General features: G+C 39.5%; 1 long non-coding RNA gene across 1 annotated transcript in view; it reads right to left on the bottom strand.

The window, feature by feature from the left end:
- Nucleotides 1–3057: 3057 nt before the first annotated feature.
- The window catches only part of LOC308565440, a 67312-nt gene continuing 53785 nt past the window's right edge, over nt 3058–16584 (bottom strand). The window contains exons 7-8 of the long non-coding RNA XR_014000040.1: nt 15581–15650; nt 3058–4749 (exon numbers count right to left, since the gene is read on the bottom strand). This is a non-coding gene — a long non-coding RNA (uncharacterized lncRNA). The remainder of the gene's footprint in view (nt 4750–15580; nt 15651–16584) is intronic.

Below are 16584 nucleotides of genomic sequence, written 5' to 3'. Positions count from 1 at the left end.
TTGAGTAGAATAGGTGTTAATTCTTCTTTGAATATTTTGTAAAACTTGCCTATAAATCCATCTGTCCTGGACTTTTGTTTGCTGGGAGTTTTTTGATTACTGCTTCAATTACATTAGTTGCTATCAACCTATTAAGGTTTTCTGATTCTTCCTGATTCAGCTGTGGAAGACTGTATGCTTCTAGGAATTTGTCCATTTCACCCATGTTGTCCAGCTCATTGACATATGGTTGCTCACAGTATTTTCTTACAATCCCTTGTATTTCTGTTGGGTCAGTTGTTATTTCACCTCTTTCGTTTCTGATTTTATTTGGGTCCTCTCTCTTGATTTCTTAGTGAGCCTAGCTAAAGGTTCATCAATCTTGTTTATCTTTTCAAAGAACCATCTCTTGGTTTCATTGATTTTTTATATTGTTTTTTCAGTCTCTATGTCATTTATTTCTGCTCTAATCTTTATTATTTCCTTCCTTCTACTTACTCCGGGCTTTTCTTGTTGTTCTCTTTCTAAGTCTTTAAGTTGTAGGGTTAGAGAGTCTATTAGAAGTTTTTCTTGTTTTTTTGAGGTAGGTTTGTAGTGTTATGTACTTCCCTCTCAGGACTGCTTTCATGGTGTCCCATAGATTTGGAGTTGTTGTGTGTTCATTTTCTTTTGTTTCCAGGAAGTTTTTGATTTCTTTCTTTATCTCTTTGGTAACCCATTCATTGTTTAAAAACATGCTATTTAGCCTCCATGTGTTTTAGTGTTTTTGTTGTGATTTCTAATTTCATGCCACTGTGGTCTGAGAAGATGCTTGATATGATTTCAATCTTCTTGAACTTGTAGAGACTTGTTTTGCATCCTAAACATGTGGTTTCTCTGCCTGAGAAAGATGTCTTCCACAGTGTGGGGGAATTACTCTGCACAGGAATCCAAATAGGTGTCCACTGATCTCACTCTCCAGAGCCCACAACCCCAGACTCTCCCCACACAGCTCCAGTCCACTCTGTGCCCCCCTCTGCCAGAGCACAACGTGAATGGCTGCACACAAAACTTTGTGTGTTGGCTCTTAAAGAGGGTTCCTGCAGTTCCAGCTGCCTCTCCCTGGCAGACAGAAACCCAGCTGCTTTTCACAGCCAGATGTTATGTGGGCACCTTTCTTGGTTCTGGTGCTTTTGGCTGGGAAGTCCAGCCTGGGGTTTAGGCCCCAGAGTCCTCAGTGGAAACCCCCCACAGCTGAGATAACCCTCCAAACCTTCAGCTACTGCCTGTGGGAGCCCAGCAGCCCTCTTGTGTCAGCACTTCCTACCAGTCTCTATGTGGTCTCCACTGCCGAGACCTGCATGGGGAAGTGGGGGATCCTGAGAGGGAGTGACAGGAGATTAAGAAAATACACAGAGACATAGGACAGTTTAAGCTGGGCCAGGTGGGACACTGCTCTCAGATGGAAAGACAGTGACCCCAAGCAAGCTCAGCGTCTTTATTATATACATCAAGTTAACAATTCTTCAAGGAATCTGTGGGTAGCTGGAAGGGTCAAAAACAATCCCTTAGCAAGATTTCTCAGAACATATTGTTCTGCTGTGCCTAGAACAACATCTTGGGAATTTTCTTTGTTAGGCTCTGAACTTACTGTACAGGAAGCTGGCACCCGAACGCTGTTCAGCTGATTACATATCCTAGCCTCTGGCAGGATATGTTACACATGCATAGCTCTGCTCAAGCCAGCGTGTCAGCCTACACAATGGACAGGGGAACCTGTATCCAGGCAAGGCTTTGCCTCTGCCCTGGACAAAGTCCCTCAGGGTCTTCAGGGCACAGCCTTGCTCCTGCCTGAGGTCTGGCCAGGTCAGCCGCTCTCCACACTCCACTTTTCCGCCTTGGTTATGAGGGTGCTCTCTAGCTAGTCTTCAGTTGGTTTTCAGGATGGTTTTTCTATGTTTTAGTTGTAATCCAGATTGGTCCTGGGAGAGTGTCAGTGCAGCTTCTATTCAGTCCAACGCCATCTTGGATCTCCCTCCTATGCTTCTTTATAGTCAGTCCACTCCCTGATCCTTCCCCATTATAACCACTGATTTTGCTTACTATCACTATAGTTTTGCCTGTTCTAGAAATGCATATGAATGGAATCATACAGTATGTGGTTTTTGTGTCTGGCTTCTTTAATTTGTCCCTGGTGTGAGTACTGGTAGGCTGTCTCTGCTTATTGCTTAGCACTCCATCTGATTATCCCTTCTTCAGTTGATGAGCATTTGGATTGCTTCCAATCTTTCACTATTATGAACAAAGCAGCTATGAAACATTCACATACGAGTCTTTGTATGGATGTATGCTTTTATTTCCCTTGAGTAAATAATACTGAGTGGCATTATGGATTACATGGTAAATGTTTATAATTGACAGTTTTCCAAAGAGGCTATATCATTTTGCTCCATATCGTCACCACCACTTGGAAGTGTCAGCCTTTTTTATTTAGTGGGTATGTTGTATCTCAATATGACTTTAATTAGCATTTCCCCTAAGATCCTGAGCATCCTTATAACCATTGTTTTAAACTCTGTATCTGGTATTTTGGTTGCTTCCACTTCATTTAATTCTTTTTCTGGGCATTTCTCTTGTTCTTTCATCTGGTGTATTTTTCTTGGTCTTCCCATTTTGTCTGCCCTTTCGTGTTTGTCTCTGTGTTGTCAGGTAGGTTTCCTATGACTCCCAAACTTGTTATGACGGCTTTATGATGTAGCTGTCTTGTGGGGCCCAGTGGTGCAGTCTTCCAGATCACTTGAGTTAAGTGCTCCAGCAATGTTTCTCATGTGGGTTCTGTGCCCCCTCCTGTCAGTTGAGTCTTCAGTGCTGTTGGCCCATTTATGAGTGGGGTTTACCCTCTGGCTGGCTGACTATAAGGATAGACCTCAATCACCAGGGGCTGCCCCCCAAGGTGGAGTTGTTCCCAGCAGGGTCTGTGCCTGCCAGAATACCCCCTTTTGTGTGCCACTTGTGTAGCAAGTTGGGTTGAGCTCTGGTGTGGTCTGAAGCCCAAACCTGAGTTCGAGCGGTGGGAATGAAAGAGACAAACAAAGTTATGGGATCAGGAGGACTGCCCTCTAATGAGGAGCAGCACCAAACGGCTTAAATGCCTTTATTATGTAGTAAGTAACAAGTGATAATGCGGTGAGGGTGATGCAAACTAGTTCCTTCAAGGTTGCATAAACACTCTTTCAGAGTAAACATCCTGCATGAACCCAGACGTTGGTAATTATCTTTATCTCGGCTCCTCACAGGAACTTGTGGGGAGGGCTGAGTCCTTGACTCCAGGCCCTCAGGCTATGTGGACCATGTCCAGATACGTCACCAGCTCCCAATATCTCCCCCTTCTTTACTTTTTAGTTTGAGCCAGTGGACTACTGTCTGCAGCTCTGAGATGCTCTGCATTCCTGCTCAGACACAGACTGGGAATAAACATAGGAATATTAACACTACAGCCAACAACATAATACCAGAATAGAATAATGAAGATAAACTATGTGGAGATAATATTAGAAAACTTGTCAAACAGTCCTTTTGCTAAGTCTGCAGGTGAGGTATCTAGAGGAGGAGCAGATTCGATAGCACTTATATCAGCATGTAAGTGGGCAACATCAATAGATACATTATCTTGACTCCATATCCCCGTAAGATGGTTTTTAACCCTATCCCACCCCCATTCAGAGTGATTATATGGTTTCTTAGTAACACAAATCCATTGAAACTGGGCCTGACATTGCAGCGACATTCTAACCTTCACACTTTGAATTTGATCTCCTATAAGTAACACAGCTTCTTCTAAGGCATTCAACTTATCCTCTAATTTCTTATCAATTCTTTCTTGAGCTCCCAAAGCATCAGATACATTCTTTGCTAACCCATTAACAAAATTTGCTGTATGTATTTCTTGAGTAAGAGCAACTCCAGCAACAATAGCTGTAGCAATAATAGAAACTAAAGCAGCAATACCGGCTATCAACAGTCCCAAGAATCTTTTAGGTTTCTCCAATAGTTCATTTAATTCTTGCAATACTTCAAGTCCTTCATTAGTACAACAACGTCCTTGCATCTTAACCGGAAGCATTACAAACACAGGTTGGTTCAATACCAACAAATCTAGGTTTGCATTAGCACTAGATACACAATTTGTAAGGTTACAATTTATACAATAGTATAATAATCAGCTAACTTCTTAATCAAAACCTTATCTAACAGTAACACATAAGGAGGAGGAACACAGGCTAAACCTCCTTTAACAGAGTAGTTCCCATTTGGATGATTCTCAACTTTATGTCTCACTATGACAATGTCTGTGTTTGCTACTAACTTCCATACATTAGGTTGAACTCAACCATGCTCTGTTGTTAGTAGAGTCTCCACAAATCCTCAGCATATTTTCTACTGGGGGGTCTCCAATGCCGCTCAGCTGCTGAGAAACCTTCTGCATCCGAATTTTAAAAATTAAGGGTAAATAGAGAGAGATTAAGTATAAAATTAAGAGTAAATAGAGAAAGTAAGTATAAAAGTAAGAGTAAATAAAGAGAGAGTAAGTATAGTATGAAGAGAATACCTCTGTGTTGAAGTAGATTGCCCCATCTTATTTTACTCCTGACTATAAAACAAAAATGCTCCTCTTACCTCAATTCCTTTTCTGGAGCGTGCCACTCACATAGAGAGGAGTTCCTCACCTTACCTTAAGTTGTGTCTCGAGTACTCAGGTCCCTGTTCAGGTGCCACTTGTCAGGGACCAGCCTGAAAGACGAACAAACCTGAGTTCTAGCGGTGGGAATGAAAGAGACGAAGTTATGGGATCAGGAGGGCTGCCCTCCAATGAGGTGCAGCGCCAAATGGCTTCAATGCCTTTATTATATAGTAAGTAACAAACAAGTGATAATGTGGTGAGGGTGATACAAACTAGTTCCTTCAAAGCTGCATAAACACTCGTTCAGAGTAAACATCCTGCCTCCTGCATGAGCCCAGACCTTGGTAATTATCTTTATCTCGGCTCCTCACAGGAACTTGTGGGGAGGGTTGAGTCCTTGACTCCAGGCCCTCAGGCTATGTGGACCATGTCCAGACACGTCACTGGCTCCCAACAGGTCTTAGACTACCTGTCTGAAGCCACCATATTTTCCACTGTGTTTTTGTTTACTGGGCCTGAGTGTGTAGGGGAGGGACCAAGCTGTGTAGAAGGATTGGCTTCCTCCAGCTCTGAGGTGGGGGCAGATCAATAAAAGGTCCAAAGCTCCCTGAGATCCTTCTCTGTCGGCTAATCCAACACCCTGTGAGGTTGCCCTGGTCTTACTCCAGAGCCTTTGGAAGGAAGACTATAGAGTAGGCCCAGACTGGCTGCAACCCACAGACCCTTCCACAAAGTGCAAGCTTGGTAGGGTGAGTGACCAGGGTCAGGAAGACAGTTTCCTCGCAGCATGGCCACACACTCAATGGGGGAAAAGTGACCCCTACTCCAGAGCCATGCCACTGAGTCTCTGCCAGAATCTACAACCCTAGGTCCCTCTGGAGGAGTGCACCAAAGGTTGAAGTTGGATACAACCAGCCATCCCCACATTCAGCAGGGTGGGTCCACCAGGACTTGGAAGGACAGATCGAAAGAATCTTCCGTTGAGGATGGTGTTGGGTGAGCCTGTAGGAGTGGGACAAGCAACTCACCTCCCCCCAGCTCTGCCGCCACACAACCCAGCGTGTGTTTGAGTCCCAGACAAGAGTCTTCAAGGGAGACACACTCCAAAAGTCCCATCTCTGAACAGCATTGCCTTACCCCGCAAAACTAAGCTCAGCAGGCTGGGGCCACTGGGACTTGGGAGAACAGATTAAAACAGTCTCCTATTGAGGGGAGGTGCCAATGGAGGGTGCAAGACTGGCCCCTGTTCCAAACCCATACAGCTCAATGCCTGCCTAGAGCTTCTCCAGAAAAAGAGTGCATCAAAGGTCCCTGTTGGATGCAGCCAAGAGATCTCTCTGCAGGACTCTAGCTTGGCAGGGTGGTATTGCCAGTAGTTGAAGGTCCGGATTAGTGCACTCCCCAGGCTGGTGGTATAAGAACAGAAGTGCTCAACCCTGGGAAGATGACACCTCAGGGCGCTGTAGGATAGGGACTTAGGTCAGGCCTGATCCTCCAGAACTCTCCTTCGGGCCGCGCCACCCACATATTCTTTATGATTCCCATATGCCCCAAGTTGCCTTCCCTCTATGGGAGCCCTGGATGAGTGTCTGAGAGCAAGATCCTGTGCATTGGTCCTTTAAGAGAGCACCTGAATTTCTAGCAGACCCCCGTCTCTTCCAGGTGGACAGTCTCCACTAATTTTCACTGTCAGGTGCTATGCAGGCTCCTCTTCCCAGCCCTGGTATTCTGGGTTAGAGATTCCAGTGTGGGGTTGAGACCCCCATGCTCCTCAGGGGGCACTTCTGCAGCCAAGATATCCCTCTGGCTTCTTGGCCGCCACACATGGGTGCAGGGGCCAGCCCTCTTGGTGTTTCCACCCCTTACCAGTCTGTGTGTGGCTTCTTCTGTAAATCCTTGGTTATAACACTCTCTTCGAGCTGTCCTTCAGTTGTTTTTTCAGGCTGATTGCTTTAATTTAACTGCAATTCCAGTTTGGCTCTGGGAGGTGAGTGTAGCTTCCACCTACCTCACATCTCTCTGGGGATCTCCTTGAGCCTCAGTTCTTATAAGAAGGCCTTTAACCTCCCCACTTTCACTGAACGTCTGGATGTACTAGATTCTTGGCCCAGATCCTGCCACTGCCTATGTTTTCTTCCAAGAGTTTTATGGTTCCAGGTCTTACATTTGACTATTTAATCCACTGAGTTTGTTTTTACATATTGTGTAAGAAAGTGGTCCAATATCACTTTTTTGCATGTATCTGTCCATTTTTCCCAGCATCACTTATTGAAGAGATGATCTTTACTGCATTATATATCCTTGCCTCCTTTGTCATAGATTGACGATATAAGTGAGGATTTACTCCTGGGCTCTTTATTCCATTGCTCTATTATGTTTTAATGCCATATTGGTACTACTTTAGTGGTTTTGTTTTCTTGATTTCAATTTATAATTGTTGCTAGAACATTAGCATTTTTAAGGCTCTTGGTAAATACTGTCCTTTTTTAAAGGTCACATCAATTTACATATCCAAAAAAATACGAGAATGTCTGTTTGACACTTTTGTAAGTACTGATCTTATTTAAACACTTTATCCCAAGTGTGGCAGATTTTAAAAATAGCTCTAGTCTTTCAATTTACTTTCTTTGATTACTGAAGAATTATACTTTTCTCTTCTTGGGTCAAGGGAGTAGAGTTGGGTGTTGGACCTCAGGCACAGAAAGTTTGATCATACGCCTTGGTTTACAGCACACCATCATCATGGGCCTTTTAATTTTTATTTTATCTCATTCCCCACTTCTACGCTCTCCCCTTCTTCCTCTGAGGGCAACTTTTTTCTTATCCTTAGGAGACTGTTTCAGTGTGTTTGATGTTTTTGAAATTTCCTTGCAAGACATTTGTGTCCATGTGCTTTAAATTTATACAAATGCTATTATTATAGATTTCATTATTATTCTCACTAAACACTGGGTTTTAAAAATATATGCATATGTGGTGGATATATGTAGTCCTTTGCTTCTAATATATAGTACTATATGTATGCCTCCATCATATTTTACCACTCCCCCATCCCCGCTGGTGATTAAGAACCCTAGGTTGGCTCTAAGCTTCTGCCACCAAAACAATGTGATCAATATCCTCCTATTTGCTCCCTTAGAGACCTGTGTAAGACTTCTTGAGGACAAACACAGAGAAACAATTTAATATCTATATTCATTTAACTAAATTCTGCCAGACTGCTCTGCAGAATGGCTCCAAAATTTTACACATTCAGCAATAGTGAATGAAGGTTCCTACTCCCACCCCATTTTCATCAACACTTGACATTATCCATATTCTTATTTTTGTTAGTCTACTTGGTACAAAGAGATATTTTATTGTGGCTTTAACCTGAATCTCTCTGATTACTAATGAGTTTGAGTATATCTTTCTATGTTGTTAGGCTGCTCATAACCTTGGTGCATTTTCCTACTGGGGCTCTTTTTTTTGTTTGATGACATAGGTATTCCTTGTTGTAATATAGAAACTAGTTTCTTGTCAGATTTAGACACGAAAATATATTATCTTACACTGCCACCTATTATAAATTATGAAACGATTTTCTCAGTATTTTTTCCAGTTATCTATTACTGCATAACATAGCATCCCAAACTTCAGAAGCTTAAAACAAACCATTTTATTTTGCTTATAATTTTATGGGTCAAAAATTGAGAAGGGCTCCAGTGGGTAGTTTATCTGATTTACATAGCAACAGCAAGGGCAGTTGGGGCTGGAGGATCCATTTCCAAAATAGCTTCTTTCCTTACATGTCTGGTTCCTTGGTGCCCCAAGCCCTCAACACTTGCTGTCTTCATTTTTAACTCTCTAATGCAATGGGCTTTTTTGCCCCGTTATAAACTGCATATTCTATACCTTTGGTTAATACTAAAATAAAAAGAAACAAGTTGGCCATTCTTTTAATACTTCATTGACAATATGGTTTCTGCACCCTCAAAGAAACTTCTTTAAAAACAATTTAAAATCCAGAAACATGTATTTATTTCAGAATTTTTAAAAAAAACCTGTAAAAGCGGTGTACAGATAGTTTTTTTTAGATTAGTAAATGCACAGAACTGCTGCTTTTATGTAAATTCAACGATTTTTTCTTATATTGCCTTAAAACTTTCACAAATATGTATTTCATGAGAATGTCAGGCAAGAAGTAATACTGTCTTCAGGTAAAACTTGTCTAAAAATGACAAATCATGCATCTTCATTAACTAAAGACTGTTAACAGAAGAGGAGTCTAAAGCCCTATGTCCTGGATTTTTTTGCCGGCCAAATTGTGGCACATTGTGCTGAGGTTTAAAGAAGTCACTACCTCATTTCCCCCCAGAATATAGAAATATAATGTTTATATAATTTTAATTATAAAAATGTAATGACAAGAATGTCTTATTAAAATAATGTCCTTATTAAGAATATTTTAGATGAAAATGGTTTTTAAAAGTGGGAGCAAATAATTTGGGGAAAAATTCCAAAATATACAAAAACGTCATTTAAGTTCTAGAACCCCAAAAGCACACCGAGAAAGTTGAACAAAAAGAAAAATAAGAAAGGCAGAAGACAAAGCAAAATGATCTCTTAAGATCTTTTGAAGCTTTAAGATATAGATAGAATTCTTTAAGTGACAGGATATATGCATATGATCTTTTTTTCTTTCCAATGGAAATTAATATTTTTAAATCTAGACACAGTATTTTGGAGTAACTGTTGGTTTACTGTCTCTTGCCCAAAAAATTATATGATTAATACTCTGAGTTAAAAAAATAGGGCCTAGCACAGCAGAGATAATGTATTCTGTCCTGCATATATATGTAGGAAGAATCAGAAAATAAAATTCATCACTGACAGGCATAGAAAAAAATCTAAATACTTTTTTTCTTTCTCTCAGAAACCTTCTTAACTTCCAAGAAGATAAAGGTGAGAGGGTGGAGATACACTTGACGTGTAAGAATATTGCAATCTAAAAATAAGTGTATCAAACTTAAAAAAACAAAACACAAACAAGCACACAAAGTACAACCAACAAGTCTTCCTCTTCAAAGAATGTAAATTAAAAATAAGGGCCAAATTCTGAATGGGTGATTTGTTGTCTTGTATATGCAGTGCTACACTTACGAATGCTCAGACGCAGAAATGCATTAATAAGAAATGCTTACTTTCAGCAATGTGAACAGTTATGTATAGGGAATCAAAATTAGAAAAGAGTTGAGTAAAGGCCTCATGCAGACATTCCTACTCAACCCCTCCTCCCTAGTATTTCCAAATTTTGGCTACCATCTAAAATCAAAACTTTAATCTTTCATTATCTTCCAAATTCTATTATTTGGAAGTAAATTTGTGTTTCTTTTTTGAATGAACACCAGAGCCAAAGGTGTTTCATTTATAACACCTAGGTGAAGAAAGATACCCTTTGGTGGTGTCTCATCGAAAGGAGTTTCATCAAAACCATGCAAAGCCTAAGTTTCAAAAAGCTTTTGGAATAACTATCAAATATATATACACAACCTTAGGAGTAATCTTCTCTAAAAGGTAGCGGATCTACCATATTTTTCTGAAACTACAGTTGATGTTATATATTACAAAAAGCATTTCACACCAACAACAGAACTGAAGTGACAGAAGCGGAAAGCAGAGTACAAAATAAAGGCCTAAAAGATTAAATGTTAGAACTCTTGGATATAAAACCTCACCATCTCCTGGAGGGATGTGTTTATTCATAAATGCCCAGAAGTGTTCTTTGAAAACACAGAGATAAGTTTATCTCTAAACTTACCAACTTAGTACTCATCTACTCTCAAAGCACCTTCTAATAAAGTCAGAAGTAACTTGGCAATTACAAATTTATGCATCTTTTGAAGCAAACCGTGGTTGTGGTTGGTTTTAAATGATTCTGAATGATTCTACAAATCTACAAGTTCTAGCCATCCAGTTTCCTAAAATACAAAACCAACTCACCAATATTTTACATCACCACACAGTAACAAATATGGACACTATAGATCTTTTAGAGAGAAGTTTCCCAATACTTTTTCAATTGACGAGTTAGTTAATATTCTAATATACACTGAGGTCAGGTCAGAGGGAAGGAAATACTTTCCTGAGACCTGACTAGCATGCCAATAATATTAGTCTATCAATCTATATCCAAAATAACATTCAGCAGAAACACAAATAAAAACCCATCCAGCTTTTGCTCCTTTCTCTACCATTGCTATATTCTCAAGTACACAAGTACTAAGCAAACCCAGACAAGAAGGGAATTATGAAAACACAATTCATCACAAAACATCAAAAGGCTTTTTAATGATATAAGAAAGAGGGCCAACACAATGACATGGAAATAGGTTTTCTATGCTTTAAAATGCCAAGAAAAAAAACGAAACTATTTTTTTTCACTCTCTCTTTAATCAATTCTGTCATGTGGCTTGGCCTCAAGTTAAAAATTGACAGCTGATTTCCAAAATCACTCTTGTACCTTTTTTCAAATCCCCTACTTCACCAAATAAGTGAAAAAACTTTCTAGACACCAGTTTTACCTGGGGGGGGGGGCGACAATTTAAAGTAGCATTGTTTGAGAAAAGGGTTTTCATGACCAGTTAGGCCTCAAGTTACACCGTAAACAACCAGACTGTGGAAATAAGGCAGAATTTATATAGAGGTACATGGTGGCAGAAATAGTGAAGTCCAAGTTTGCACAGGCAGGTAAGATAAGGTAAGTACTGACCTGCTTGGCAATCTGGTGTTATCTTGAGATTCTCATACATGCAGTTACCTGTCCGTACAGTGCCCCACTTTGCCTCATGGTGACAGAGTACCCGATAGCAAAGAAGCTCAAAGTGTCCCAACATGCAGAGCACCCCTGTGAGCTAAGACTAAGGTGACAGAGCTAAAAGCAAGTATGATTCCCATAAAAGTACCCAAACAACTCCACAGCACCAGAGAAGCCCAAGGGGCTTGCTCCCTAGAACTAAAGGTACCTGTGATGCTGACATTTGTTTTAAGTTCATTTTTGCGCACAATACCTTTCTACAAACAACTACAAAACAGTATTCTGGAGGCTCCAAAGCTTTAAGAACGCATCCAAGTCAACAGAAAAACATTTCACAACTACCTGGCCACGCCTGTCGGCACTGGCAAACAAGGGCAAGGTTCACCACGTGCAGGGGGCGCGAACCACACTTCCACGGACCCGCTCACAACTCGTGCAACCTCTTAAGCCTAAAACCGGGCAGAAGACACCAGAATATTACTGCCCACACCTTCCAACATCCCCAGCTCTTGCATAAATCCCACCAGACCCTAGAAAACGAGCCCGCCTAACCCCAAATCGTGTCGGGAACGTCAACGACTCCAGAGACAGAGCCGCCCGCTGTTAAGAAAAGAGGGAGGGTGCGGGACACAAACGACAACACAATAAAGCCCTCCCCAAGGCCCTTAGGCGCTGGCCACCCAGATCTTTCGAAGGCAGAGGGTCAGAGAGCCGGGGTCCGTCAGGACAGGGCCCCTCTTCGAGCCCGCGGCCGCCAGAGGCCTCCGCGCCGATCTAACGACGGCGGACCCCGCCATTAACCCGTCAGGCCGCTCGCCCACGTCCCCGGCACACAATTTAAAGGCCCTCGGCCACCTGGGGGCCGTTGGCGGCCTTCTGACGGCACAGAGAGCCCCCCAAACCGTCCGGAACCACAGAAACCCTCAACTCTTGCCTAGGCGGCGGCCATCACAACAGGAACGCGAACTTTTACGACACCTCCCACAATGCCCTCGGCCTACAACTCCCAGAGTGCACCGGGAGGCGCCGCGGTTAACCCCGGCGGGGCCGGAGCGGGCCGCCCGCCCGGCTCCCGCCCGGCGCCCCGCTGTTGCCCCGACTTTCCCCGCACGGTCCGAGGCTAACCCGGCGGCCTCCGCCGGGCGGTCAGTTCCGCGACCGGGCCGCCCTCCTTCGTCACGCAAACGGCCGCAGCTCCCCAGAAAATCACCGCCGGCAGAGTACCACCTGTTATCTAGGGAGCCCTCCTCCCGGTGCCAAAGTGCACCATTTAAAGTGTACATTTAACTTCAAGCAGTCTTCCCTTTCGCCTTTATCATTTTCTCGCCTGTTTCTAAATTATTAGAGCCCACAGGTTTTGGTACTCAACCTTATTAATTTAAAATCTCTGTCCTAAGTTTCTGGGCATCAACAGGAGAGAAAGACTATCCTGTATCTGACCACAGTGCTCTACATCTCTCCATTTCATCAGACAATTGCCTCAAATATATTGATTAAGAACATTCAAGCGACTCCAAATAAGTCTTAATAAGAAAAATGAGTTATGGGCAACATATCTTTTCAGTTTCAAGTTTTGTGTGTTTTTTAAAGGGAAAACCCTATTGGGCAACATATGCTGCTTTCCCTTTCTCCCTCTCTATTGATAGAAAGATGGGCAGAAATAACATAAACTGCCAATTTATTCCTTCTGCCTTTACAATATCGGCAAACAACAAGTAAAGAAACCTTTTCACATAATTTGAAAGTAAAACTAAGAGTTCATTCTTTCAGAAAACTGCACAATTACAAATTTTACTCACGAAAGAACCCCTTCGAAGTCTTTCTCGTTTTAATTAAAAATAAGTGTTAAAATGCATTTCTTTTAAATACCTTGCCCATAATTTCAGTAAAGATGACAGTGACATTTAGAGATCACCGGATCATCAATGTAAGTGAAATATCTAAGATGTGCTTATACAAATGCAACCTGCTTAGACTTGTAACTGACTGACGGACAAAACAATTGTTTGGGATTTGACGAATGCACTAAAATAACAACTAGAATTCTCCCAACCTATCTTCTGTTTTTCTCATACCCAAATATAAAACAAAGTGTACACAATGTCTGATTTTTTTCCACAGAAACATTTTGCCACTTGAAAGGGCACTCAAACTGTACCATGAATTTCAAATCACAAAACTCAGAAATCCTAACACACACACAAAACCCAAAGCCTGGCTGGAAATATACATCCTCAGCAAAATTTTATTTTAAACCTGTCCCTTAATGTTATATTTAGCTTATTAGTAAATTTTTTTATCTAGTAACCTACAATGAGAAAATACTTCTCCATTACTTATCTTTTCACTCATGTTACAGCATATAGTTTCATTAGCAATTAAGATAAATGCTATATTCCAAGACATAAAAAATGTGTATACACATAGATTTTTGAATTTTAGTTAATTACGCTATTTTAGTTTCTGTATTTTTCTAATTTTCACTAACACTTCAGTTAGAAATTAGCTAGGCAAAGTTGCATTTTCCCCCTCTATTTTTTTTTCTAACCCCTCTATTTTTAATAAGACTGTAAGAATTAAATGCATATTTTGTATATAATTCTCCTGATGTTAAAATATATGATACATAAGAAAGGCTTAAAAACAAGGCAGAAGTGAAACTGATCTCCTTGTATATTTATTGCATGCTTACAACTCTCTTCTCAGTGCTATGAGATTACATTTTCCATTAGGAGGTTAGTCATATTTTCTTTTACTTTATCCTTCAAAATATAAGATTTAAAAACTGACATATTAAAGGGCTTTATTTAAAGATTACATTAGAAATACTTCTATATATTTTTTCAGATTAGCATAATTCATTTTTTAAATAACTTAGAAGTTTAGTGTATCCTAATTAGTTTAAGTAAGTTTTAACTTATATGCTTAATATTAATATGAGAGTTTTATTAAGGAGAAAACAAATTTATTTTAGAAATGAATTCTTTAAATTCATACAAAAAATTTTAGTATTTTTCTACCAAAGTTTTTAGATGCTATTAACCACATAATTTTTACATGTATTTCTTAAAAACCGAAACCTCTCTACTATGGTTTTTTAAAGTATTCATATGTACCTTTATTAATATATTTAAAATTAGGAGAAATCTTGTTTACCCTTGAGAATATATGTTAATTAAAGACAAACATTGTTACCTATTTCTTTTCCCAAATGTGGTATTGGTAACAAAGCTAGAATGTACAAATTTTTGTATATCTTAAAACAGATTCTAGGTATAATTTCTATAACTACTTCTTCCATCCTTTTAACTTCATAAAATACTTCAAAGCACCTCTAAATGTTTGTTTAGGCATTTTAATTGCATTTTTAGTTTATTTGATTTAAAACATCTGATTTTTCATATATGTAATTTATACTGTTCATGCAAGTAAAATGCATTAATAGAATTACTGCCAAAAACTGAATTAGTTGCTAATACTCTAATATGCTTAAAAAGTTAGTCTGTCTTTTCTTTTTTTATGTTACCAGTTTTTGTTACAAAAACAAAAACTGAAAAACAAAGGACAGGTTCTTGCCTAATTAAACAAATTGTTTATATTTCCATTATGATCCTACAAAGCAATGTTTTCCTAGCATGTGAATATATCCCAGAGTTTATGCTTCTCTGTTACTGCCCAAATCTTAATTAACTTTAATCCACTGGCCTGCTTATAAAGCAGTGACCAATGGTTCAAATTTATCACAATAGTCCATTTTTTATTATCACACACGTTTGCATTTATGTTTAGAAATATTCTAAGTGTCTGAAAAATCTCTAGTTCCTGATTTTTCAAAATATAACCTTAATTTTGTTATGTCTTAAATACTTAGACAAGACAGATGATGGGAATCCTATTATCATTTCAGTCTATTAGAAAGTGCAAGAAAGAGTCTCCTTTCCACACACACACCCCCAATTGATCTTTCTAAATGAAATATTTCCAACTAATCTGTTTTATTTAACATAAAAATCTGGCTTTCTATCATCTTCATAATGTTTTACATCAGTTAGGATGAGCAAAGCTTAAGTACATGTTACTTCTTTCCTCTAATTGAAATATTTTCTTTTCAACAGATAGAGAGATAAAAGAAAATGTTTCCTTACCTAAAAGTGAAAGTTTCACCTTTAAAAGAGTCTCCCCGATTCCTCAGCAAATAAAACTTTTGACATTTTCCTACAGAAATAAAAACAGGTTAATGGTTATTATCACTTCTACTCTGTGAAAAATCATAATACAGGATAATGGATATTTGAATTTTTTGAGCCCTAATTTTAGACAGCAAGGCTTAAATATAATTAAATTAAATCAAAGCTGCCAATTAAGAAATCATCCTGTTTTAAATTTTATTACAGAACCATCCTAAGAAGGTCGTTTCTTATACTTACTGCTTGTTCTGCATTTTATTCTGCCACTGGCATATCTTGTGGGTCTTATTTGTAACTGAGTAGTTTTAGTACTCTTTCAATATATTTTAGTCATTAACTCTCTTTATATGTTTTAAGATGCTTTTTAATACATAATAATGTCTGTTTTATACATAGGTTCTGTAGTATAAATTTCTAATAAATATGTGAAAGAAAAAAATCAAAACTTTCTAACTTTTAAAAGGCTTTACTAGCTTCAAATCAATTTCTCCAAAAAGAGATAATTAAAACACTTCATACTCTAAGATGGAAACACTAAATACTTTAAGACAGAGTAAGATTTAGGCTAAAAATTTTAAAACAATTATCCTCCTGGTCCCTGTCCCTCTTTCTGCTCATAATTTTCTCTCCATTTTAATGCAGGCTCACATTCATTAACTCACATGCCTTCTCGCCAAAGAAAAATTATCTTCTGCTTAGAAAATGTTCAGATTCCTTACAGTTCTCCTAATTTCACATAAGGATCTACTATTTCAAACTCTAGAAGGGGAAAGTGAGAATTATGCTGTTTTCCCCCAACTTCATTTTCCTAGATCTGTTTTCCAGTCCTTCCCTCTATGTGACTGCACCATACTCCACTTAGCTTTTTTTATTTTTACCACATCGACAGGATCGGCCTAACATTCCTGTCCCCCACTTTGGAGGGCATACTCTGACTTTGTGTCTGTGTTTTGATGCGTGTG

Source organism: Miniopterus schreibersii (genome assembly GCF_964146895.1).
Source record: "Miniopterus schreibersii genome assembly, chromosome: 12".
NCBI lineage: Eukaryota > Metazoa > Chordata > Mammalia > Chiroptera > Miniopteridae > Miniopterus > Miniopterus schreibersii.
The sequence above is the reverse complement of the archived record's forward strand: the minus strand, read 5'-3'. Positions and strand labels throughout refer to the sequence as shown.